Raw genomic sequence first — 17,258 nt, forward strand, 5'->3', positions numbered from 1 at the left:
AATTACTCTTTTTAGTCGAATAATGTGTCGCGCGGGCTAGAGCAGATAACTGAACGAGTTCGTTTAGCTTCTTCTTGGTCAGACAAACTTACCTTCTCTTCGAAGCAAATCTTGGAACTCGTTCAATATTGGTGCCAAGCTTCAAGGTATCGCTAGAACTATTGATGTCCATATCTACAAAAGCACACCTGAAGTGACGCCCATCAAATGGATAGGCAGTCAACAGAAGATCAACGTCGATGTACGTACGCATCGACCGTTTTGTGTAATTCAGCTAACTTGGTCCATCTTTTTCGCGGAACAGTTTACGCGCGGAGAATGGAAATTTGTATATTGTTGTAAATACTTGTGTGTATCACAGAAAGAGGCATATTTAGAAGTACAACGCTTCGAGAATACCAATTTTCTATAGAGCATAAAGATCGTGTTTTTTACGGGATGTAGGTGCGCGCCTTCTCCACAGAGTCGGCATCATGTTCTGATGTTGAAAATGAAGTGAATACATGTAAAAAGAAAATAATTAACAAGTAAAATCGAATACAATAAGACCTAATTTGCACAATTTCTGATAAAGATTTCAACCGTTGGAATCGTAATAACAAGCTTTTTAAATAATAGCAAATGCTTATTTTCCAAAATTGCCAACGGTGGTTTACCTATGTGACGCGCATAACGTATTTCCTAATCATAATGGCATCTGTCAGCTTTCAAATTACCTTTCTTTCTGTCTTTGTCTCGCAGTTGCGCCGTGTGAAATTATTACACGTTAAGGAAATAGCTGGCATAGATGCTGGCCACCGATGGTGGCCTCAGGACAACATGGAGCTACAAAAGGCCGATCCGCAATATGTCTATCTTACTCTCCTTATGTAATAGACGCTAAAAGTAAAGTGTAACGTCTCGAAACGTTCGATTTCTTCCTTACGATCCATACCAAATTGTATGGAGTAAGGTATAATTTTTTCAGGACAATTTTAGTACGGTTAGCGTTTCTAGGCTAAGTGTGAAGATGGGACGCTTGCGACCATTGATTATCGCAACTACCGTTTCTATATACGCTGTCCAATGGGATTGCGCGCAATTTTTGAAAACAAATCATCATTCATCTCAATGTCTACAAGATAAACTTGATATTTTTTTACACTCTCCAGATTCTCTTTAATATACACTGAAACCCTTTTTCTGTAATGAGCGCCAGGTAGGGAGTATGAACCCAACAGCCCCATCAGTAATGGCAGCGCACTGCTATATCGTGATGCGGCAGTTTTTGACACTGATTTAGCAAAGCAAGCAAAGTTGATTGATCGCGGGGTTCATAGACCTCAGCCTCTCGTTGGATCGCTTTACATTCAAATACTTCTGACGTCTCGAATGCCGTATTACAGGCGGCCACCATAGTTATTCAGCAATGATTTTCACTTACTTCAGAGAAATTTCACTCATTTGATGGAAGCATAGTATGCTCTTCTACGGGCTGGTCCAGATAAGATAATTTCGATGCTAAAAATTCAGGCCATTTGGAAAAACATTTTTCTTTTAGTCTAAATCAACTTTATCTGCAGCATAACATTTAATATAACGCGATTTAATTGTCGTAATAACACTGCATATAATAATTGTTCTAGTTGTTGGTTTTCCTATTGAAAGTCAGTAAACAGCAACTGGCATAGATGTAGACATCGAAACGTAAACAACCGTTTGTGACTAGTGTGGTCATTCACAAAATTACAATATATTAGGAAATCCCCGCTTTACTTGAAAGCAATAAAAACTAAAAAGATCCTTTATTTATTTTATTTTGAGATGAGCACGTTATTAAACGACGGCCCTGTCATGACCTATGGCCTGTTTGTGTATCGCCTATGTCTCCATTACAATTCCAATTTGCGGCTCCTACAGTCGAAATTATAATGGACAGCAAAAAAAAAAAAGTAGACTTAGCATAATACCGAAAACTATTGAATAGTCAGAAGTCGATAAGATCATTCCAATTTTCACTAAAGATCAAAATGGTCCATAAATAAAAGAGACTAGCACGTTTAATACACGATCTTTCCTACTACAAGCTGCTAGTTAGCCTAAAAACATGGTTATGTCAAGGGACGTATTCCGTATAGGTTTAGGGTTGATCCAGATACCCACGGTTGACTCTTTTCAAGACGAAAAATGTTTAAAATCAGTTTATAGGTTCAGCTTGGCTAAAGCTTCGAGAACCTTGCGGGAGCCTACGCATTCTAAAGCCTTGAATCTCATTTCGGCCAATGACGCGGTGTAGCTTGGTCAGCAAAAACTGCGATGATACTAGCGACCAACAATAGGAAATAGGGCCTGCCCGGATAGACGTCTTATAAGCAGCCAGCAAAACACCACAGATCTAAATGCGTTACAGCATTTGAGTATGGTGACCACGCTTTGTTTATCATCGTTGATACGTTTCAAATGCATTCACCAGCTGAGCTTTTAAATATCCGAAGGATTTCAAAGGATAAACCCGTTCTCGGCAAAGGCATCGCAAAAAGTTTTGCATGATCCAGTTGGAGTGGAAAAAAAAACGTGAACTTCTTTTCCATTTGCTTTACGTACACCCAACAATCTATCTAACATTAGCGCCGGCTTTCATGTTTATGGTGCGGTGAACGCCTGCAATATAGACCCGTATACATAAATGTTAGTCAAAATAGGATAGACCGCCAATGCCGCTAGTGGCATAAGTGCTCGCAACCGGCATGCCACCTTGGGCTGCGGGTTAAGCTGTTGTGACTATGTCGAGGTTAGCTCAGTGTTATCACTCCGCTAATAATCAGCAATGCTTTGTTCAGAGTAGGCTGTGCTGACGCTGGTACTTCGTGTACAGCCCCGTAAAGCGAACGATAAAAACACAGCAAGCGGGCTCAGGTATTCGCACTAACCCGGCAAAAACACATAGACTCACACACACACAGACACACACAAACACAAACAGTCCGACTTTGATCTATCGTTCACCCTTATACATCGATAACCGTTGGACCTGCACTATGCATTTTTATTACACACTACTATGAAAATATTTTTACAGTGATATATAACGGGTAATATATATACGATGATTTTGTTTTCGCCGGCCGAGCGCGTTCTCGATCGAGCGCAACAAGTGCCTAGGTAAATCGATGCCCGCGGCCATCTTCTTCGATTTCTTTTCGGCTTTAGTGGACCAGACCGTGGGAGGGATAACGGGAGAAAAATGGTTAATTCGTCTTGGTGCCTCGTACATTGTCGTCGATTCTATGGGCCAGGAAGCGTCTGCCTGCTCTACGCTACGGTAGCGTGGCTTTTCTTTTGCATGCTCCGTTCTGTAGTTGTTTTGACTTCGCGTGTGCGACGCGGTACAAACGCTAGCAGCGGTCGCAGCATGAGCCACGGGCGGCAAAGCGTCTGCAGGCGACGGCGGCATCGACAGCGCCACGTCGTTGCCTCGGCAGCATCGAAGCAAAGAGCGAAATCCTGAATCTCGATAATTTCTGCTTCATTAAATCCAACGATGTCGGTTCGTGCTATCTCTGCCCCCTCCCCTCCGTCTCATTCTTTCCGCGCTTTTTCTCCTGTTGGGCCGCTCTACGGGAGCGCCATCAGGCATCGCTCGGAGCCTCTCCTTGTCCGATTCAGTCGTCTTCGATCCTGAGACCAGACACAGTGAAGGCTGAAGGTAGACTGTTTCTTCTACCGTCGATTCTGCCTTTCTGTTACTTATTTTTCGGCTCTCTCTGTCATGTTGCCAATGTCTTACGCTGTCTAAAGGGACTAGTGAAGATTAAGCGATGTCCTGTCCATTGGCGCAGCGGCACCGGAGACGCCGAAGACCAAAAAAGAAGAAACAGCCCGGAGAAAGCGGGGGGCCGCGGCCGATAACGAGGCGGGCGCCATCTGAGCTTGCCGACCACTGCAGAAACCCCGATACCACAGCGCGTTTACTTTGGGTTCAGATCTTCGCTTCAGTTCTTCGTTCTTCTGCTGCTGAAGAATTCTTCAGCTCTTCACCACGACGGTGAAAAACACTCTCGCTCGCTACCGCTTACTTTTGCTTCAATCCTCCACTGTTTTCGTGCGCGCAGCGAAGTATGAGAAGAAACGCTGGATACTCGGGACAACACGAGGCAGTACACAAGACACAAGAAATGGATGACCTGCCTTGCCCGTCTCGTGTGCAACGGCCGAGCATGATTACTTCGTACTTCGGACCGAAAAGTCTCAGATCGAACTTCGCTCAGTCAGTGAAACAAGGACAGGGGGAAGAGAGTTTCCACCTATGGCTTTTAATTTCGTTTTTCTTTAACTAAGGATATAATCTAAGGCGGTCAGTAAAGATACGTCATGGGTGCACAGAGGTATCTTGATGGCGAGAGACCAGACAGTGAAGCACACAGCGAAGGTGAGGCCAAACGAGCTAGGTAGAAAAAACGAAAAATATACACGGGCGAGCGATAGTTTCAGCAGGCACGACTGGTCGAAATTACCAGCGTTTAGGGGAAGCGCGCGTTCGATCGGTAGGGATACGACGATGGTGGAGGGGAGGTTGGGTACTAAAGATTGTTATACACGTCTAGGTAAGTACACAAGCAGTGTTACATCTGTGCACGGACTTGGTACATGATCGTAAATGGCTTCTGCTTTTATGGAGTATACGGGAAGAGGTACCTAGTTTAATGGAGGTGCTTTTAAATAAACCTGCTATTAATTTTGCAGTTAGACACGACATCTGCTAAACGAAACCTGACACTAAATAAAAACAATTTAGTAACTTGGTTTGTGTTTCGATAAATGTTAATTGTTTGACAATATGCTATGAGTGACAATTTTCAAATTGTGTAGAACGAAAATCTGCACCGATCACTCAGCAGAGTAATTACCAAGAGAAGAATTACATCCTTTGACCACTATTGAAATCGGGTTGAGTTCGGTTTAGAGAAGATGCATAAAACAGGTTCGCCGTATCTGCTCAAACTATTTCCTACAAATGCTAGGTTACAAATACATTGGTGTTGGAAACCAGTATCCGACGAACGCATAACAGTTGTCTTATCTTTTTTCTAGTTGAATTTTTCTTTAGTGTGGTTGAAAAATGCCCGATCAAGTATCATTAATCACGCGAGATTGCATATATAATTAAACCCATGCTTAGCGACCCAATCAATGGAAGCGAGTTGTACTGCGCTCTACCCGGATGATTTTGATCACTTCACAGTTTCAACGTGACACGCATAGATATTTCCTGTCCAATCTCACTATTAAAATGGCGACTGCTACATGGGTCGAAGCGTCACATGAATGACGTTCGTCAAAAGGGACCCTGTTTAACACGGAAGACAGGAATCAAACGTTTCGCCTAATTCAGATTCAACGAAAAAGAGATCAATTTACCTTCTCATCAGTTACCCGGAGCTATCGGAACCAAAACGAAGCTTAAAAGCAATCCACCATAAATCAGCAAGGCAAAGCTCACAGCGCGTTTTCCCTGTTCTAAATAACTGTTGCCTATATTAAGCGTAGTACGGTGGATAGCGGCATATGAACTCGCTACCCTGTTCCGATCGCTGCAAAATCAGCATAGGAAAACAGATACGGCTGCCACGACGTGAACACAATCGTGTCGTCGTTGTATTGGTGCAGTGATGACGTGTTCGTCTGCTCAAGTTGGGGGTAAGGAGTCTCGTCCGGGTTCTAAACCTATGCCCCATTTCGTGCTGGAAGCCAGCTGTCTGAAACGCTGCTTAATGGCACTATCGAACATAGATCTCGAAGCACAACCACATGGGAATAATTTAGATCTCTTTGATCAGGCAGAGAGTACGTTAAACAATACCACGCGGATCAAGCTATCAGAGTGCAGACAGTGGTACGTTAGTTAACATTTGAATTATGATAATAAAAACGCTTCAACAAAGCTAGGCAATAGCGACGAACCTCTATTCCATGATGGTTTGGTCAGTAGCGTATTTGCCTGCGTAATGATACGTTGTAGTCTGGGTTCGAGTCCGGACGGAGGCACTTTTAGCCAGCCGTTTTACGGAACGCCTAATAATAGCCAGACCAAGCATAAAATTCGAAATATAGAAACAACAATAATGTTGAGCATGCAAACGAAATGTACCAACAACAACAACATCCGCTATTGTCAGGAAGCTCTACCGAGCAATTGTGGTTATCATTAAATAGTAAGCATAATGCGTTTTTTTGAAAATCGCAATGGCTAATAAGAGCTTTTAGATGCTGAATTTTCTTCTAATCATTTATATCTGGTCCGGTAAGTGAAAACGGTGTTTTCAAAGAAACGACTCTGTTGAGCTGACTGGAGTGTATGGTAGGTACCTTAGTACTATGTTGTTTTATGGCCTTCTATTACAAAGTTCATTTTGCCCCCTCGATTGAAACTAGCTGCAAAGTTCGACTATAATATTTCTAAAAGTGGAAGTGTGAATGAAATACAATAGGCTTCACGTTGTACTTCGATCGGATCTAGTCAATGCTGAGAAAATTTCGCTCCGTTTTTTTTGGCCTTTTATTGTTGGCTGGCCAAAGGTTGGTTTTGCCTTTATTTCGCTGCATGACTATATGTCTGTCTTTATGGAGATACTCTATCGTTTTCTGCCTGACTCTTGTTGTTGATGCTGACATTGCTGTTCAAGCCGCCTATTTCTCACTCCTCACACGAGGGTTTCATTCTGCGGCAGCAGTCTTTTTTTTACCCATCTTCCCTCCCTTCTCCCCCTCCCCGAAGCCGTCTCAAGATCGTTTGTTGATGGTGGGTAATCTGTCCCGTGGACGAACCTCACGCACCTGCCTCACGGCACGCCATTCGACTGCGCTACGACCGCTTAAGCCAGTGCTGCGGCAGTCGCCCGGTTAATTTTCTGGGAAAGCGATCTGTTCCCAGTAGTAAATCCTCCAGCATCGACTAATTTAAACACGGGCTACAGTGCGCTTGATATCAACGACGAGAAACTACTGCAATTATAGGCGTAGGTTAGTAATATCATCAGCACCCACCATTCGAGAACCCCTGTCAACAGCCATAGCCACCTGAAAAGTCAATGCGCAGATCATTAATAACCTGATTCACAGATTACCTACTACATTTTCATGTTGTGCTTGCACTAGGGGGTTCACCTATGCATTTGTTTTGGCTTATATTCAAGCAGCTCAATTTGCTGGACTATGAGCGGGCTAGCTTGAAAAGTTTTGTTAGCTACTCGTGGATTTCCAAAAAATGGTCTAAATTGCAAAAACTAACAAATAAAAAACGAGCCCTTATCATTTTTACTTGCAAAGCTTAAATATATGCAAATGTCCTAATCAAGTAGATGCTAGCAAACTGTCATGAGCCCTGCTACAACCAAAGCCGGAATTAAGATACCTAACCGAAGGTAAACGCTCCGCACAAACTTAGCTGTTCTAAATACTCAGCTATCATATCCCTAATTCAATCAATTGCGAAAATAGTGATAGGAATCCGGCTCTTACGTATTATAAAGGAATCTATTAGTCACTTGTTTCGCTTCCAAATTACGGCCGCATGTTGAACTAACTGGTTGAAATGACAGATAATAATAATCAATATGTTCATTTTGGACAAACGCTGCCTTTACTGGACATTTCCAGTGAGCGAGCCGTTTAGTTACAACTACGATGTACTAAAACAGTAGCCGCACTTTAAGTTTACCACGCAATGAAAACTAGTTCTCAGAGCTGCGAAATTGATTTCATTGCAATGTCTATAGCTGTTCAATGGCTGTTGCAGTTTCCAGAAAACGGTGGATGTCAATTTGCAACCTGTTACTGATGTGAGCTTTGTGGCCGGCCAGATCTCTATGTTCTAATCGAGCAGCGCGATGGCCAACCGTAACATATAGCTGTGATACGATTTATTCGGTTCTTTTAAGCGTATTCCTGTCCTGCTTCTTGTTTTAGCTGAGACCGATGGAGGGGAAACAACAGCCAAGTCGAATTTTAGGGTGAACGAACCGTAAGTTAGATCTGTGCCTCGGTGTCAAAACGCTGTTTTGTTATCTAGCTATGTGACATCATTCAACATGTTGTCACACTCGCCATCAATCTGACACGAGTGAAGGCGTGCTTGTCCCGTGACACATCTGGGTGTTGCTTAAGTAATATCGATGAGAAGGATAGATTGAAAAGAAGAAGAAAGCAGGCCTTCTTACAGAACCGATAGATAAAAGGTCTCTACAACAAACTCATTCCAATTCGAGATTCACTCCTCGTGCGATGGCGGTCAAGAAGACCACAGGGACTACAGTATGTTGACCCCCAATACACGATGCCAATTCCGAATCATTGATGACTATCCTCATAAATTTGCTCGACTTCGGAGCACATTGTATGCAGCGAGTGAAGAGCCATAACAAGCGTTTCTTGCAGATCGTCAATCGAGACAAAAAAAAATATAGGCTTCTCAAGAATACATACAGTATACTTCATTATAAACTACAGATAGGACTTTTTATTTCCTTATTAAAACGTATGCCGATAAGAGAGACCGGTGTAGGGCCTTCTACGGCTAAGCCTTTGACTGCCTAAAGCGGGCATGCTGCTTCTAACCCCGCCAATGACGTGTACCACGCAACAAATGTAATTTGATAGAGAAATGACAAAGAGGGATATTGATGAAGCCTCGTGGCAAAACTAATCACCTCATTATGAAACTTATTTCTGAACGCTAAGTTACCTGAGCCACACTGTTATCGAAATGATAACAGTGTGGACTTGACTATTCGCAAGATTAGCACGGAGCAAACAAAGTTTCGGGGTCGATTTTTTCTATTAAACTTCTATCATTTTCTATACGGCAGTTTTGTTTCAGTGGCTTGAGATCCATCTTCATGATGTGGCTATATTTCGTGCTTAATGAACAGAAAGAAACATGCGTCTTTGTTTGTAAGTTTGTTACCTGAATCCGTAATACCATGAGCCTTTGTGACCAGCAGTCCGATCAAACGGAGAGTTAGTCTACATACACGGGACACGGCAGACGAAAGTCGAAATCTTAACACTTTAGGCCTGTATGTAAGATATTGCCCGCGAAAGCGCGATTCATGCACGGCATCCATCTGCATGAAGGCTCGTTGAGTACTTGGTAAAAGCTGATTTCTTAGTTTCCTTCAGTTTTGAACTACTAATATGCAATACCGTGCGAATGGTATAAACAATTGAAAATATTGTACTAAGTTTTGCTGATCAAGGTGATTGCGTTTTCGATGATACTCCTCTACAGGCAGGCAGACGCGCAGACACGTTAAGTAACTGTGACAGCGAGCAAAAATACGACGAGTCTTTCAAGATAATTTTTAATCAATATTTACACAAGGAAGACAAAAGTGCAACGAGGAAACAGCCGCGTTCTTGGCCCTTCATTTTTTTTTAGCATAGCAGGACATGCATTGCACCTGATCGGCTACCGTGGTGAGGTGATCGATGTGTGTTGACCTACGCCGACCGTAGACTGCTTTTCTGCTGATATATGCGTCCATGAGTCGATGCCGCAATGTCGCATTTAACGACGATCGTTTGGCGGGATGCCATGAAAAACAGCACAAGACAATAAGGTTACATTAGTGACGCAAAAGATCTGTTTCATATCAGAACCAAATGCCTCTATCTACGTCCTCGCACTATAACCAGACTGTCGATTTTTCGGTACCTGCTGCTACTCCTGATCATACAGTCTGCTCTCGTATTGCACTTATTGACATACTTAATCAGTACTTCACCACTAAGACATAGGTACTCGCTTTGTCTCTGAAACGATCGACATATGCTGTTGAATTGAGATTGTGTCCGTGGTAGTACGTGTTATCTTAAATTAAGTAAATGGTAGAACACAGGACATGCCATTCAGCAGATTTTGCCATTTTTTTTGCATTAATATTAGCTTTATTTTGCTACTCGGTCTTGTGCTTGTCACGGACCCAGATTGAAATAAGACGTCTGTAAACGACTCTTTAACTAAAGCTAGATGTTTGTGTTTGCTGATAGATCACCACTCACCAAATATTGATTGAAGCCAAGCAAAAAAAAACAGCTATCGGAACCAACTTCTGCTAACAATGTATCGTGCCCAATATACGTATTCCTTCATTGACGTAGTAGAGTAAAACCAGCAACTGCTTGCGTAGGTAATTAACCAATAGCTGACAAAAGGATCTATTGTCGTTATTTCGTTCTATCAAAAGACATTTAGCTACAAAGGGACATGTGTACCCATCACTCATGTTTGAAATCCTATGCTGAAATAAGTATCCAATTCTACGTGAAAATTATAAGTTGCTCCATTATAAAAATAAATATTCGGCTGTTTCTTTATTATTTACATGCTTTTTTTTACATGTTTATATCGCTCTCTTCAAACGGCACTTCGATGTGGTATTGGTACTAGATATAACACTCGAACGAACGGGGCGGTTGTTCAACATTTTGTGCATCGGAAAACCCCTAAAGAATCAGACACTTCTATGCAGATCGCACTTCGTACCCAACATTGTGCAAAGCTACAAGCTAGCGCCTGATTGGTAGAAATTGCGTAGCACAGAAACAGAATAAAAATGGGTAACTATTTAGAGTTCTAAGAGAATAGTTCTTAATATATATAATGCTTTTGTACTACTCGAACCTGTTTTCTCTACGAACTGGTTAGTGTGCGTTGAATCAACTACTAATTGGAACAGAATCTCCAAGCCGTCGTCACCATTACTTCGTTGATCTGTACACGCAGCCCTATTTCGATGGCTTTTACATTACGTTTTGACCTCAATGAATGGCTGTGTAACATCGTTTGCTTTAGCACAGCAGAGTCGGCCGGCTCCAACACGCGGAATCTTCTGAGAGATACGTTAGCGTTTAAATGTGTATCTTACCACCCCAGGTCACCAGTCGAGAATCAGCTGTCGCTGAGCGAATTGCCACAATGTATTCCCGGTCGAGCAGTGTTAGATGCCATCGTGCACACCTTACAAGAATAACTGTGGAATGGAGCAATTTTTTTCTAAGGAACATATGTTTACTGCTATCTAAACATCAGGCTAGATCCTAAAGGGGAATCTCCTTCCTACCAAAACGAGTGGCAAGAGCCCGCGAGGGGCTTATGATTCTGGACGGTGCATCACAGCAAGAGAGTCTACGCGTGGAAAGTTTCAGTTCATACGAGCAGTGGATACACGCTCTGGATACTCAATTATTGAGGGTCCCCAAAATTTGGCAAGCTTTTCGTTGATTTGACAATACAATTTGCTATTGACGTGTTTTCAATAACTAAGCTGTATTCTTCAGACGAAGAAAACATTATTAAAATAAATAGAAGTTTCGTATAACTTATTTTCGGCCAATCCTTCGAAGACAGCTTTTGGTAATACCTGTTAGTTGAGAGAAGAGACCAACTGGGAGTAGAAATTGCTGTCACTCGCTACTCATTCCGCGGGGCGATCGGGGGATTAAAACGTGCCTACGTCCCCCAAATTTAAAGCTAGAGCACATTCCTACGTCCTTCGAGTTCACAGGCACACATGTCGCGTCACTCTTGCACCATCGCGAGAGCATCATTAAAATAGGACAGGATGGCCCATGGATAGCGTACTTCACAAAGCATTGCCTTACGGCATACGGGAATATAATGGTTATTATATGGTTCTGTATGATATATATTGCAGCCGTTTCTAACATCAATATATCAATTAGGCTCATTTGGTTCGTAGGAGCATTTGTGTTGACTAAAAAGTCTACTAAATAATGGAACGTTTCAGATGTGTGCCTATGAACAGTACACTTGCGCACAAATACTTTACGTGCCGCCGATCTCCAGTGAAAAGGGGATATTTATAAACATGTTTGAAAAGCATTGAGAAGCTGCGAATGGAATTAAAAATCAAAACATTAAACACCGCATGCGTCGCTTAAATACGCTACGCATATTTGTATTATTGCGGGACACAGGACGTCTTAGCTATATTCGATTAAGGCAAAACTAGCCATTGCAAAATGACTTGTACGGCTCACTCTTAATTTAATAACGACAACGATAACTTGACGCTCGGACCGAACATCCGATAAAACCAAAGCGGTTTCTCTTTATCGTAGAGAGCTTAAAAGGAAGGCTTCACATGAATACGTGTACAAGGCTAGACTGTGACCTGGACTGCACACCTACCTGTCTGAAACTGGCCCCTTACTTCTGGATGGCTGAGCGACATTAACAGACGACTCCTGTAGAGTAACAGGCTGTACATAGGGACTGTGTGGCTCATTGAGACGAACGACCTTTTTAATGCCGGTATCATCACGATACGTCAACCCCCAAGCGATTGTTCAAATAGACGATACAAACCCGATAATCACTATAATAATAATACATATTGTTCTATTCATTTTTATGATTAATCTATTTTAATGTCCCATTGATTGGGTGATAAACAACTTTAAGAAAGCAAAATCTAGCTAACTATTGATGGCGTACAATTTTATGGTGAAAGCCCATGGAAACTGCCAATTTATCTCATGCGGAATTCTTAAGTTATATTTTTGTTAATATAGAAATTTCGCAAAAGTGCAGAATTTTTGGATATTTTTTTTTTCTATCTTCCAATCTGCAGCTGCGCGATTAGATGACAAATTGAAGATGCCTTCCTGCTTAACAGTTGCAAGGTCTAAATTTTTTCATCCATGCTACTGTTGCAGATATTTGTATATCAGTAAAATATAGATATTCGTGCTTACAACTACGTTAAGATAGCTGGATGGATAACTGAGAAACCCGATGTCGTCGAAGTCGACCCAATTCGCTGTTGTGCCACCCAAACAGACGCCCAGTGGCAGGTGAAACTGCTACACAAGCAGCCATCATCTAACAACTTTTTCCTCTTTGTTATCCTTGAAGACAATCGTGGGCAAAGTTAACGTCTAGCTGCCTGCCGCATCTCCGACGTGACACAACGAGGGCAACCAATTAGGTACCCTGCGTTATGACATGCACTTTGCGGATGGGTTCTCTCTTTGCGGATGGAATTGTTGAAACGTTTGCCCATAGAACGGATCTCGCTATAGACTTGAACAGAAATAAGGTCATAATTATTTCATTAAAAGCTCCGCCTAATAAGTAGTATACTGCATAATTCATGATTAATAGAATAGGAAATCTCATAGAATATGATGAGCCTTACTACGTATACATTCGTTATAAATGTTTGTCGGAAGTAGCCGTTCGTTGGAGGTTATCAACAGAAGCCGTAAGATTGTTGCTAAAAGGTACCTTTCTTTCGCAGCTACTGATATCTGTTACTAATAAAACTTTTTATCTATTTTTTGGAAAAAAATTATTTATTTTTATGTTAAGATATATGTGTAAATAGATTCCTGGGTTAAAACTCCGAAATAGGAGACTGACGGTCGATTCGTTGACTATTGACCTTACAATTCAGCTAATTAGAAAGGCAAACCTTCGTATAGTTCTGTTACCGTTTTGTTGTTGCTTGACTAGTATCGTTTATGTTGATCGTAAGAACTCCCAATTCATGCAGATCTCATTTCAGTTCAATAATGAAAGGTCTCAATAAATAAGTTTGACTCCTTAGCTTGCATTAAGTTAATTGATATAATAACGAAAGACAACATAAAAAAGGACACAGACTCTCTGCTACCGTCACATGCTCTACTTAAATTTAACTCCGTCATGGCGCATGCTGGCTGGCTCGCTCAAGCCGCAATCGTTATGTTAACAGCCAATCTCTGGCTGATTACGTCTACAACAATGGCCAATCGTACAAGTCCGGTGAGTCTCAAAAAACACATCGTACCGGTAATCACAAATCTGGGTTTATATGACTGTTATCTCAAACTCTGATGTACTTCGCATAAATAAAAGGTTATCCTCATAGCTCTTAGATACAATGCTTTTCAAATAAAATCATATGTTATGGCAGGGAACGTGTATTCCCTAATGGTATAAATAGTCAAACACACAGTTAAATTTCTGTTTTGATGAGCAACTCGGTTTTCCTCCATTTGTTTACCCTGCGTTGTCAACGCGCATCAAACCCGGGCCAAAAGTCGGCTGGGTCAAAAGGAAATCTTGCCAAAGCAATCAACATGTCTGAAGGTTGGTTATTTAAATTTAAATAGATGGAATAGAAGGCGCGCTAAAAGTAACCACGAAAACAATATATTATCGTAACTGATAATACATGGTTTTCGTGGCTGATAATAGATAAAAAAATAACGAGTTGAGTCCGAAGCGGGCCAAAAGTTACTGAAGAAAATATTGCAACCATTGCTCACTTACCATTTCCTGCGCTTAGAATGAAGTTGTCAAACTGCCAACGTAGGAGAGACTCCCCTTATATATAGTTCTTTTGTGTATTAATAGAAACGAGTTACAATAAAACAACAGTGCTGAGCCAATTGTGGATATCGCTGTTAGAAGCAGTAACCTGAAAGTTCCGAGTAGGAAACATCGCAGATTGTTCTAGCATTGCAGCGGAGAGTACAGTCCCCATTTTTATCTTTATTTTACTGTATTGCATTGAAGCTAGAGGACACGTGGCTCATTTATTGAAGCCTACCAACATCAGATAAGAGGAAAATATATAATAGATCGAGCGCAGCTGTCTTGGATTTCATTGCCTTTCTTTGGCCAGCTTGTAGGACCGGGCCTTTCTCTAGAGCAAAATTAAAAACGAATGTTTTTCCACGAAAAACTATCACAGCGAAATGAAATTTTTGAGGATCTTCTTCTAATATAACGTAGTACCGCTTCTTTTAATGATTAGCGTCTTTTTTTTATTCGATCACACGTGTTGTATAATATCGTTGAAATGGATCGTTCATTTTACTGGAAAATATACAGAAATAGAGCCCTGTGCATTATCATTGGCGCTAACCGACCAACTTCGCAACGGAAAAATGATTGATTGTAGAAATTTTTTTACCATTTTCGCGCTCGTTTCGCTTTCGTTCGCACTCACAGCAACACCATCTATGAAAATTCTCTAAATCGAAGAAAGTCTGCTGTTATCGGCCACGCGCAACGTGACACCAGACTGCGCCAGGGGCGGCGATCGTCCATGCGGACAGTAACAGACAAGGGGCGGCCGGTTTCAATGATTTTGTCCTAGAGGTCGCTGATTCTTGACGTTCTTTGACGGCATTGTCCTCTCACTTGTTTGGAAACAGGACACCAGCGCGACCAAGGATCGGTCGATGACCGCCATTGCGGCCAACCTGTGGAAGCTTTCCTGCAGACCCGGCCCCTTGTGTAGGCCACCAAAAATGTGGAGGCATCAATCTACCGCTGTCTCTAATGCTATCACTGTTTTCTACCTTATATATACATAGTTACGAGGTGAATATGCTTTATGATAAGATTTATCTTTGTCCGCTATTAATGCATGTGGCAAATGCTTGTTTTTCCAAAGTAGTGGAAGGCGCTTATCCAGTACGAGGTTACCACAAGGTCAAGGACGCACATTGATCTATTGCCCATAAGAACACTCTTGAACAGTGTGGTTTAGATCATATACTAACAACGTTTGATCCGCTCACTAAGCAACTTGAAAACTATTAAATGCAACATGTGTTCTTCGACTTATTTTGTAAGGGCCAACACCTGTGAGCTCCAATACCCTGCCAACGATCCATTGTGCATGATTTTATGGGAACCAATTTAAACGGAGTCGGTTAAAAATGAAAACCAATAATGGTAACCGTTACGCAACCATTATCGCTAGATTCACAGCTGAACATATTTTTTGCATTCGACGTGAACATTCGTCAAGCTTTCGGTGCTTGGCTATGACAAAATACATATAAAGCAATCATACTTCTTGCGGAAGTTCTCTGTCATTTGGATGTTTGAATCAAAATGCTCTTAGAATACTTTAACTTTTGATTGACAGTTGAATTGTACAAAGGTGTAGAATACCATATCGTCCAATATAAGGAGCTCAATTTTTCCAAACAGTTTTTCGGAGAAGAAGCCATATCAGCCATTTGAATAGGTAATAAAAGTCTCAAAACTAGATAGTTTACCTGTTAAAAAAACGTACGTTAATTTCCTGTGGTCAACGGCCAAAAAACAAGGGTACCCCAGAACGCAGCATATCTTCGTAACTCGTTCTGCTTCTCTGCCCTGGCTGTATAACGATAAGATTGGCTGACAAGCAGCTCCGTTGACGTAAAATTGACCTACTAAAATTCACTAATGACTGTGCGTAGTCGCATTTACTAAAATATTTAATAAATATACGTATAATTAGTAGTGTAGTGTTCGACGAGGTGGCTTATACGGGTAAACTTTTACCTGATCAATATCATTGGTTGCTAGCTCATGCGCCGGCTTTAGATTGCGCCGACTCGTTGTTTTGCCTCGGGTTCCAAATAATACGTTACTTTTCCTAACTGTATACATTTTCTTGAAAAAAAAATAGCAGAACTAGAAAGGAGAAGATGCACATATTTAGCTTCGCAATACTAAATAGTCAGGCAAATATTCCGATCTTATTTAAACAGTTTGATCAAGGTATTAATTCACCAAAATGATAAACGAAGCGAAATTTAGAAAACAGACTCAATAATAATAATAATGTAAAAAAATAAAGTAACCATGTTGCTTTGACATCGCCTGCCACAATAAGAATAATTTAGTACATTAATTTGATTATCCGGAAATGTACATTTCACTCATTGATATTTTTTATTTTATGTAGCTTCAACTGGAGAAGTGGTTGCAACGATAGAATTCGAATAAGGCGTAATGATAATTCATTAATGTGTTATGTTGGCTTGTGTCCTAAAGAAGGCATGCTTTGAATTCAATTACTTCTCTAGTGATAATTCTAATGCAAACAATCTCGATAAGCGTAATACGTCGATGACGTACAATTGATGCTAGGCAAAACGTAAGTCAGTGCGTGTTCGCATGGCTCGAAGTGAGTATGACAACATTGTTGCCCCCCGTTCACATTTAAAGCAGCTTATTAATCGTAATGCAATACGCATACGTACTCTCTGGATCATCAAGCTTCAACTATCATGTTTGTAAAACTATAGCCATCGGCTACAACTCGAACGCTTCCTTCGGCAAAAACCAACGCAACATGTGTGGGAAGGCAGCCAGAGAGTCAAAGATCAGCGTCATCATCAAACCAAAACAAAGCCCACATGAGAAAGTTGTCTTCGAACCGAAAAGTTCGTGTCTCTTATCTGCCAGACGGTGTCGCAGGATC

At 41.4% G+C, this 17,258-nt stretch overlaps 1 protein-coding gene and 1 long non-coding RNA gene across 2 annotated transcripts in view; one reads left to right on the forward strand and one right to left on the reverse strand.

Annotated features, from left to right (window-relative positions):
* LOC111266852 (uncharacterized) overlaps positions 1-17,258 on the forward strand; it is a 31,034-nt gene that overhangs the window by 9,026 nt on the left and 4,750 nt on the right. The gene's annotated exons all lie outside the window — the stretch shown is intronic.
* LOC147752627 (uncharacterized) lies at positions 1,546-11,277 on the reverse strand. The gene is made up of 3 exons (XR_015313569.1): positions 8,942-11,277; positions 6,814-7,056; positions 1,546-1,893 (listed from the first exon to the last, which is right to left on the reverse strand). It is a non-coding gene; the product is annotated as an uncharacterized LOC147752627 (long non-coding RNA).

The sequence above is a fragment of the Varroa jacobsoni genome, unplaced genomic scaffold, assembly GCF_002532875.2.
Source record: "Varroa jacobsoni isolate VJ856 unplaced genomic scaffold, vjacob_1.0 scaffold_1121, whole genome shotgun sequence".
NCBI lineage: Eukaryota > Metazoa > Arthropoda > Arachnida > Mesostigmata > Varroidae > Varroa > Varroa jacobsoni.